This window comes from Coenobita brevimanus, chromosome 82 (genome assembly GCF_032717465.1).
Source record: "Coenobita brevimanus isolate Jiangsu-jjx chromosome 82, ASM3271746v2, whole genome shotgun sequence".
NCBI classification, from domain to species: domain Eukaryota; kingdom Metazoa; phylum Arthropoda; class Malacostraca; order Decapoda; family Coenobitidae; genus Coenobita; species Coenobita brevimanus.
This window is the reverse complement of record NC_137035.1, coordinates 100,826-110,606: the sequence shown is the minus strand read 5'-3', so window position 1 is coordinate 110,606 and position 9,781 is coordinate 100,826.

Here is a 9,781-nt window from a genome sequence, read left to right as displayed (position 1 = left end):
AAAAAATGCGCGAAATTGGAAGAAGTGTAGATTTTCATTTCGCTATGATAATGAAAACCACTATAACCAAGGGATCACTGTATTCCTTCAGATCTATTCCTGCAATATAACCATATCGTCACATCACTTCCTTTTCAATTTACTGTAAACTCTCATTCTAATGGACAGATTGGGAGGAAGGGCAGTCCATTAGAACCAATAATCTGTTAGTTCTGAATGTTGTCAAAATATTAAACAGTACTATGCACATTACATACACACTGCTGGTTATGAAATCATTTAAAAATCATTACAGAAAAAGAAAGAGAGGGAAGAAGCAAAAATAATGGTTGGTGGGTGGATGATTGAGTTGGTGGGTGGGGCTGGGCTGGTGGGTGAGTGGGCAGGCAGGATGGGATGGGGTGAGTGAGTTGGATACATGATTTGGGCAGATGGATGGGGAAGTGTATGTGTAAGTTAGCTTCTCAGATGATAAGCCAGGAGATGAGCTTACTACTGGGTGAGTAAATTGGTATAGTCATGCCTTGTTGTGTGTTGAGGTTATATCAACTGAAAACTCATCGCACAATGATTTATTGTTTAGCAAAGTTGATATAACATGGGTTCAATAGGGACAGAGTGAAGCCTATGACCACATAACCTAAAATCTAAAAAAATAAATAAATAAATAAAATTACCCTTTTAGGCTTACCCTTGGCACTGTCAGTAGCACCATACTTCCCACTAGGAGTAGCATCCCTGCCAGATACAATTTTCCAAGTTACAAGTTTCAGTAAGTTACAGTATTTCATGCACAAAAAGTTATCACTTCAATTAATATCACACACTGCACAATTTGTTTTGCATCTGCACCATTATCTGGTGATAGCAATGGTGTTTCAATGGCCTTCTATTTATCTATCTATTGCCAGACGCCTCAATCCCGCATGGGGTGGACACAAACAAATCGCCTCCACATCGCCCTGTCCCCCGCCATTTCACTGCCCTGCTCCCAACTCACACCCCCTCTCTCATATACCTCTCCAACCCCCCGGCCCTCCATCTCATCCTTGGCCTCCCCCTCCCTCTTCCCCCCTCCACCTCACTCACATACACTCTCCTCATCAGTCTTTCACCCTCCATCCTCTCCACATGGCCAAACCACCTCAGTGTGTTCCTCCCAATGCTTCCGATCACATCCATATCCACACCACAGCGCTCCTTTATATCCTCATTTATCAGCCTGTCTCTCCATGTGACTCCACAGGCTCCTCTTAAAAACCTCATTTCCACTGCTCTCACTCTTGACTTGTGTCCTTCCAACAACGTCCAAGCTTGACTTCCATACGTTAGCGTTGGTATCACAATACTGTCATGTAGTAACTTTTTTACTTCCATGCTCACTTTCCTGTTTCTTATCACTGCTTTCAAGGAACCAGCAACCTTTCTTCCTTGTTGTACCCTTTCAAGCACTTCACCCTCCAAACTTCCATCCTTACTCTTCACACTACCCAAGTACTTAAACGTACTCCCATTTTCCATTTCCTCACCATCCAGCCTCACTGTACATTCACTGACTTCACTTCTCTCAAAGACCATCACTTTACTCTTCCCTGCATTCACCTTTAGATTCCATTTCGTACACTCTCTCTCAAACTCATCCACCAAGCCTTGCAGCTCCCCTTCGTCTTCACTCAACAACACAGTATCATCTGCAAACAACAGTACAGGGAGTTTCCAAACACTACCCTCTCTCACCAGGGCCACTCCAACAATCAGTGCCCTACCTTGTACCTCTTTTATTACCCCATCCATGTATAGATTGAACAACCATGGAGACATGACACATCCCTGTTTCAACCCAACCTTCAAAGAGAAAAATTCACTTAGTTCACCATCCACACGCACTGCAGCCTTTGCACCATCGTACATACTCTTCACAGCATTCAACAACTTCCCATCTACTCCATATATTCTTATCACTTCCCACAATCCTTGTCTATCCACCCTGTCATATGCTTTCTCCAAATCCATGAAAGCCGCATACAACTTCTTTCCCTTCTCTAGAAACTTTTCCACTAAAGATCTAAGAATGAATATCTGAACTACACAACCTCTTCCCTTCCTGAAGCCTCCCTGTTCTTCTCCAACTAATTCCTCTGTTCTTTCCCTAACTCTGTCAATAAGTATCCTACCATACACTTTTCATATTACACGAAGAAGACAAATGCCCCTATGATTACCACACACTTCTTTTTCCCCTATTCCTTTGTACAAGGGAATAATTATACCTGACTTCCAGTCCTCCGGGACTCTACCTTCCTCCCAGGCCAATCTGCACATCTTCCACATCCATTCTACTACTGTCTCTCCCCCATGCTTCAGCATTTCACCACACACTCCATCAATTCCTGGGGCTTTCCCCAATTTAACTTTCTTCATTGCTTCCACAACTTCTATCCTACTGATTTCTTCCTGTCTTCTCACCTCCCTCCTTCTCCCAGCCATTCCCCAGCCACTTATACTCGCATTCCTTCCATCCTCTATGTTCAACAATTCCTTAAAGTGTTCTCTCCATCTGCTCACTTTTTCTCCCTACTCCACTAGTAATGTACCATTTTTATCTTTCACTCCCCTGCTATCTTCACTGCCACCCTGTCTTACTCTTTTCATCTCTTTCCAGAACATTTTCTTACAGTCCCTCCACTTTACACTCAAATTCCTTCCAAACTCCTCATCCACTCTCTTCTGTACGATAAAAAATATAACATGTAAGATAATACAATAATTTGCAATTTTGTACGATAATTTACACTTTTCGTGCACTAATTCCTGATACTGTAATAAAATTTTCAATATACCCATTAACAAACCATACTTTTTCCCAAAGACCAAACCAAGTTAATATGACATAATGACAATTATTATTCATAGTCGTTTAGAATAATCTATCACTAACGAACATCACTAAAAACTGGAGATAACTCGATATGGTACGCGGGTAGCGATTCGGCCAAGTCCAGGACACGTCCGTCCAGTACCGGTACCGGTGGGAGCGCAGATAGCCCAAGCAAAGTTCACTTGTCAGTGTGCGATTCACTTCCGCTGAGGACTCTCTGCATAACTTGACTGGCCATCTGCTGAGTGTTTTTCATCCCTCACATTCTCAAATACTGTACCCAGCTGGTGAAGAATGTGATTCTGACTCTCCGGAAATCGATGTGGAATCAGCCACTAACCATTAAACCGGTGAGTAGCCTTCCGTTGCATTATGATATTCTTAATGTTAAGAAGAGAATGCGTTATTGATGCTTAGTGTGCCAAATATACCTTTCTGAAGTTTTATCCAAGTGAAAAGAAATGAAGGAATAATAATATTGGTATGATGCACGTGAACTGAAGGTGTACGATAATCTAGCTCAAAATAAGATAATTTTTTGTGGTTTGTGTACGATATTTTCAACACTGAAATCTGGGAACGCTGCCACGAACCCGGAACCTCAGTCGCCTCCCTAACTCCGGAAGGGTGGGTATTGGCGTGAAGGGTGGGTATTGGCATGGACTGCAACTACTAGGCTCCTACTAAGTAGTAGAGGCTTTGCAACAACTCTTCCATAAGAATTTAGTCTCTACAATGCAGAAGAAAATCTTGTCTATTTCTGATCCAAATAGAAGCTATAGGCATCAACGTTTGTATTTTTTTTTTTTTTTTTTTAGGGTGTTTTTTTTTTTTTTTTTTTTTTTTTTTTTTTTTTGTGTCCGACTCTGGGCAAAGGCTTCATGGCCTATATCTCGGGGGCAGTAGCCTATCCCAAGGCCCAGTAGTCCTCCTACACCTCCACATGTCACCACTTCGGCGCTAACACCCACCGTCCATATTGAATACATGCTAGGGCTGTCTCATACAGGACTGGTGTATTGGTATTAGCGGGGGTACTTTTTTGACATGTCGGCGGGTCATCTGGTAGATCAGGAAAGTCTGCTTTTATGAAATTCAAATCCTTAAACTGTTCCCTGCCCCAGCCGGGATTCGAACCTGGGTCCATCAGGACTGCAGGCCGCCTCTCTACCGATTCAGCCTCGCGCGGCGATGACAGGCAGGCAATGTAAAGGAGGTGACATTGTAAGGTGCTGCCTTCACGCGGCGATGACAGGCAGGCAATGTGAAGGAGACGACATTGTAAGGGCTGCCCTCACGCGGCGATGACAATTGACGATGCGATCATGCGATGCGTTGACAGACAGTCGCTTCTCTACAGCGTGGGGGGATAGATGATGTTTGCCAGTGGGGAGGTTGCTTTGTAGGGCATTGAGAGAAGAGAATGACCTAGGACCAGACAGGGTACGAGAGAGGGATGGAGGAGGATGAGAGGTAATAAAGAGAGAAGTGGAAAGAAGAGGAAGTCGGAGAGGTATGTGAGAGAGGGGGGTGTGAGTTTGGAGCAGGGCAGTGAAATGGCAGGGGACAGGGCGACGTGGAGGCGATTTGTTTGTGGCCACCCCGTATGGGATTAAGGCGTCTGGCAATTGATAGATAGATCTAAGACGTGACGAGTGGGACGGAGGGTTCAGTGGGTGGGATGTCTGGGTTGGGGTAGATTCTGCCGCTCTGAGTAGTTCGGTTGCAGGGCTTTCTAGCAGATAATGTAATAGGGGAAAAGAAGAGTTTGCGTTGGAGTGTTTGCAGTTTTGGTATTGTTCGTCGATTATATTGGGAAGGGGGCGGTGTCCTAGCCGTAACCTTCGCATCAGTGAATGTGCGTAGTTCGTGGCGGTTGGGATATGCTAGGGGTGCGTAGTTCGTGGCGGTTGGGATATGCTAGGGGTGCGTAGTTCGTGGCGGTTGGGATATGCTAGGGGTGCGTAGTTCGTGGCTGTTGGGATATGCTAGGGGTGCGTAGTTCGTGGCGGTTGGGATATGCTAGGGGTGCGTAGTTCGTGGCGGTTGGGATATGCTAGGGGTGCGTAGTTCGTGGCGGTTGGGATATGCTAGGGGTGCGTAGTTCGTGGCGGTTCCATACCAGGTGGCTGTTGGGGAGCCTTCATTTACACAGGTTTCGTGATCAGCTTGGTTGTGGGCTGATGCTTTGTTTAATATTTTCTTTTTGATTTGTGAGTGGCTAAGTGTGACTTCGATATCGATGTGGGGGCAGTTTGTGGCTTGTTTGGCGGCGTTGTCTGCTTTTTCATTTCCGCTTATGCCTACGTGGCTGAGGATCCAATGTATGATTATAGTTTTTCTTGCTGATATTTGGTATGCCGTGTTGACAATGGTGCTGCAGATGTTGATATTGTCGTAACGGTCTGGTTGGCGTAGTACTTGTATTGCAGAGAGGGAGTCAGTGTGTATAATGATAGCTGGCGATACAGTGGTGTTTTTGGCGTCTATTAGGGCTTCACGGATAGCTACGAGTTCTGTAAGGAGGGTTGATGCTCCGTCTGTGATTCGCTAGGCTGCTGTCTTGTTCCCCCAGATGAAGGCGGCTCCTGCTTTGGGTGGATTAACAGATCCGTCGGTGTAGTATGTGATGAAGTTGGGTGGAGTGAGGTGAGCGATGAGTTCTAGGCTGAGTTGGTGTATTTCTTCTGTGGGGGTGTTGGCTTTGGCGGAGGAGTGTGGAGTTATTAGTTTGAAAGGGAGTGAAGCCCAGGGGGGTGGCTGCCGGTATTCTGGGTCGGGAGCAACTGGTTCTTGTTGAATGACGGTGTCGAGGTTGAAAAGTCGGATGGCTTTCACAGTGCAATGGGTCCAATTTTGTTTCAGCAGATCAGGGTGAAGGTTGATGCTGGCTCGGACTCGTGTTAGGGGTGGGAGAGGTGTCGCACTGTGGGTTGTTTTCGCTATGATTCCTGCAGCTCTAACTTTTATTCGGTGTTGAATGGCTTCGATCTTGCACTCCATGCGGAGATTGCAGAGGCGTGTCCATCTGGGTGAGTTGGTCATGATAAGGAGTGCCTCGTTTTGGGTGGTTTCGAGTTTTTGGATTAGGGTGGGGTTTGCGCCGACGGGTATAGGGGCACAATAGTCGATGACGGAGTGAATAGCTTGGATGTCAAATAGTCTGAGGACTTTATATGAGGCCCCTTTGCTCTTGTCTGTAAGTGATCTGAGGGCGCTAAGTTTAAGGTTTGTTCTCTCTTTTAGGAAACTGATTTCGGTTCTGAAGGATAGATTGGAGTCGATCCACACTCCGAGATAAAGGTGAGAGTTTACATATTCGATCGGGTTGTAGCCGAGATGTAGAGGACGTGAGGAAGGGGGTTGCATGCCTAGTGCTAGTGCTTTGGTTTTTTGGGTGTTTATAGATAGATCGAGATCTATACATCCTTGGTGGAGTTGGGAAAGGGTTCATTGAGCTTTGTCATAGAGGGGACCCCGGTTTACTATTAGAGCTAGATCGTCGGCATAGCAGAGGACGCGTATGTCTGGGCCGATGTTTGTTTGTAGGAGACTACTCGTATCCATGAGGGTGTTGTAGAGAGTTGGGCTGATTATACTGCCCTGTGGAGTGCCGTTGATGTGTCTGTGGAAAGTGGAAGTGTCCTTGGAAACGTACGAGAGATTCTCGATCTCTGAAGAAGTCCTCGAGCCAGCCGAGGAGGCAACGCCCAATTCTCTTGCTGGCAAAGGTAGAGAGGGTCGCCTCGGGACAGGCGAGCTCGAAGACTTTTTCGAGATCGAGAAAGATGACTAGGCTCTTCTCGTTGCGTACTTCTGCCATGAATGTGGTGAGGCCTTCTGCTGTCCCCCTTCTTCTGGTGTATGCAAACAGATATTGGTGTGGCGTGGGTGTGCTCCACTGCAGACGTTGGTGGACCATCCTTTCCATGGTTTTTCCGAGGCAGATGAGGAAGGATATAGGTCTGTAGCTACCAAGGTCTTTGGATTTAGGGATTGGTTGAATGGCAGCCTTTTTGTTTGCAGAAGGAAGTTTGGTTAAAGTCCAGAAGTGATTTACGAGGTTGAGAATAGCAGTGGTGGCATTTGGTCCAGCGTGAGATAGCATGGAGTAGGTGATTTGGTCAATACCGGGGGCTGTGTCGCTGCTGGTTTTGAGTGAACGATGAAATTTTTGGATAGTAAAGGTTTGGTCTGTTTGGGCAGGGGTGTTTTTAGCGAGGTGTATTCTTGCATCGCACTCGGCGTGTAGGGTGTTGAGGCGGTTTTGTATGTGTCGTGGGGTGCAGAACGGAGAGGTTTGATGGACGAAAAGTGACGCTATTCTTTCGACCTCTTCTTGAGGGTTGGGGTGTGTTGGGGGACGGGATTGTGGGGGTTTAAGACGCCTCTGAGTGTTTTCCAAATGTGGCCTAGGTTGATGTTGGCGCTTAAGGATCTGCACCACTCCAGCCATTTGTTTTCTCTTATGTTTTTTTTTTTTTTCTTGTATGCTGGACGACTGCCTTAAGATATTGTCTGTTTTGGGGGGTGGGGTGGACTTTATATATTTTTCTGGCACTGTTAGCGCGATGGTTTAACTCTTTGACTCTGTCATTATAATACCAATAGTCCTTGAAATGTCGCTGTTTGTGAGAGGTTGTAGGAATTGCAGTTTCGGCGGCAGTGGTGAAGGCTGCTGAGATTTGGTGTTCGTGTTCGTCCAGGTTGTCTGAAGGTTCGAATTAGGTTATGATTTCTTCCAGTGAGGCTGTGAAGAGTCTCCAATTGGCTTTTTTTGTGCATCACCTGGGTGGGGGTCCGGGGGGGTCGAGGTAGTGCGGGGAAATTACGTGTGCAGACGATGGTGAAGTGATCTGATGTCAGGGTTGGGTGGGGGTCCCATTCAGTGTGTGTTGCGATTCCTGTGGTTAGAAGCTTGAGGTCGAGTCTGCCACCTTGTAAGTGTGTGGGAGCGCCTTGTAAATGTGTGGGAGCGCCTTGTAAATGTGTGGGAGCGCCTTGTAAATGTGTGGGAGTGTTGGGGTCATTTAGGAGTTGTATGTCAGGAGCGAGGGTTAGGAGTTCTGATATGTGTCATCCTGCGGGGTTGGTGGGGGATGTGGATCCTAGGCAGGGGTTATGGGCGTTCAAGTCGCCTTCGATTAGCGTCAGTTCATAGGCTGCAAGGGTGAAAAGTTCCGCTAGGTTGAGGGCGGCGCTGGATTTGCGATAAATGTTGAAGATTTTTAGGGAAGTGTTGGCTAAGGTGATGGATACACCCTGAATTTCGACCTCCTCGCCGCAGTGTGATGGTTGTGGGATTTTGTTTGCCTGAATGTTATTACGTATGAGAATGGCACAGCCTCTGGGGCCGCCCCGGGAGTGCAGAAGGAGAAAGGAGTTAAAGCTCTTTAGCTTGAGGGAATGTTGTTCGGTGATGAGGGTTTCTTGTAGGAGGAAGATGTCTGTTTTGTCTCTGTGCGCAGCCTCGTGAAGAAGGATGAGTTTGTTCTGGCGCCAAGTATGTTCCATTGTATGATCTTTAGGTTGTGTGTTGGGGGTGATGGGTTTGCTGTTTGGTTAGGATGGTGTTGTGGCCCGGTACTAATTAGTGGGGGTGTTTGGTCCATATAAACATTGTTTAGTCTTCTCTGGCTGTTGTGGGGTGTTCTTTGATCGGGAAATGGGGGCGAGGGCGTTCTCGTTTGTCTAGGCCCGCTGAAATGCTCCGTGGTTTGAGGCGTTGGGTTTGTGGAGGCGGGAGGGTTAGGCTGAGGTGATGAGGATTGGGTTTGTCTGGTTGTTTGTGAGAGGAGGCATTCGTTGCTAGGGTGTGTTCTGGGTCGGGTACGGGGGTCGTTGTGGATTGTATTGGGTTTTGTTGATTTGGTTGAGGATCGCTGAACTGGGCGAGACTGTTGGAGAAGTGTGTGCCCTCTATCCAGGTGTCTTTCATGGTGTTGAGTGCTGGTGTGAAGAGTTGGGGGTTGAGGGGGCAGTGGAGCTGAGCTCCAACACATTTTATGATGGCTGCTCCGAGGTAATGGCAGGAAGATCGTAGGGTTTCTTTGGTTTGTGCTATTTGTTCTGGGTTCGTGACGAGGGTGTGCAGAAGAGATGGTGCTGTTGTTTCTGACTGAAGTGGAGGGGGAGCTGTATGGGTTGCTGGTTCATGTGTTATGTGGGCAGGAGACGGAGGCTCGCCAGAGGCTTCGGGCATACAGCAGGCGGCTTCCTCCACTTGTGGGTGTCGAATGATGGGGCGTAGGGGGTATTTGAGGGGGTTACCCATTAGGATCAGTTTTCGGGTGTTGAGTTGAGGGTCGATCTTCTGTAGTAGAATGGGTTGATTTCCTGCCGTGTCGATCGTTGCTAGGAGGTAGAGGGGGTCTTCGTCGAGTGGAACCACGACCGTGCTGTTGTTCTTGTCAGGTATGATTGCGATTTTTAGTTCGGGGTGTTCCTCTTCCAGGGCCAACAATGTCGTAGCTGGTTGGGAAGGGGTTCTGTCGTGGAATCTGGAAGCCTGGGAATTTGGATGGGGGTGAGGTTAGGGGTTTCACTGGGATCATGGGCTGTCTTGTGTTGTAGGTGTTGGGTTGCGGTGATGGATGGCTTCTGGCCGAGGAAGTGGCGTTTCCCGAGGGTTGTGGTGTATGAAAGGGGGGGAGGGGGTCGCTGTATTATGATGGGGGTTCTCAGTGAAACTGCGGCTGTCTTCTTTTCCGCTCCTTCTTTTCTTGGAGGCCGGCTGGAAGACGTCGTCTTTGATGGTTGTGGTGGAAGGGGTGGAGGTGGATACAGTGCTGGCGGTTTCGTCTGGCATGAGGGCAGTAGTTGTTGGTGAAGCGAAAGAGTTTGAGGAGGCGGTTGTGCTGGCTGTGCTTGTTTCCTCTGTTGTGCTTATGTTCATTGGCTCCT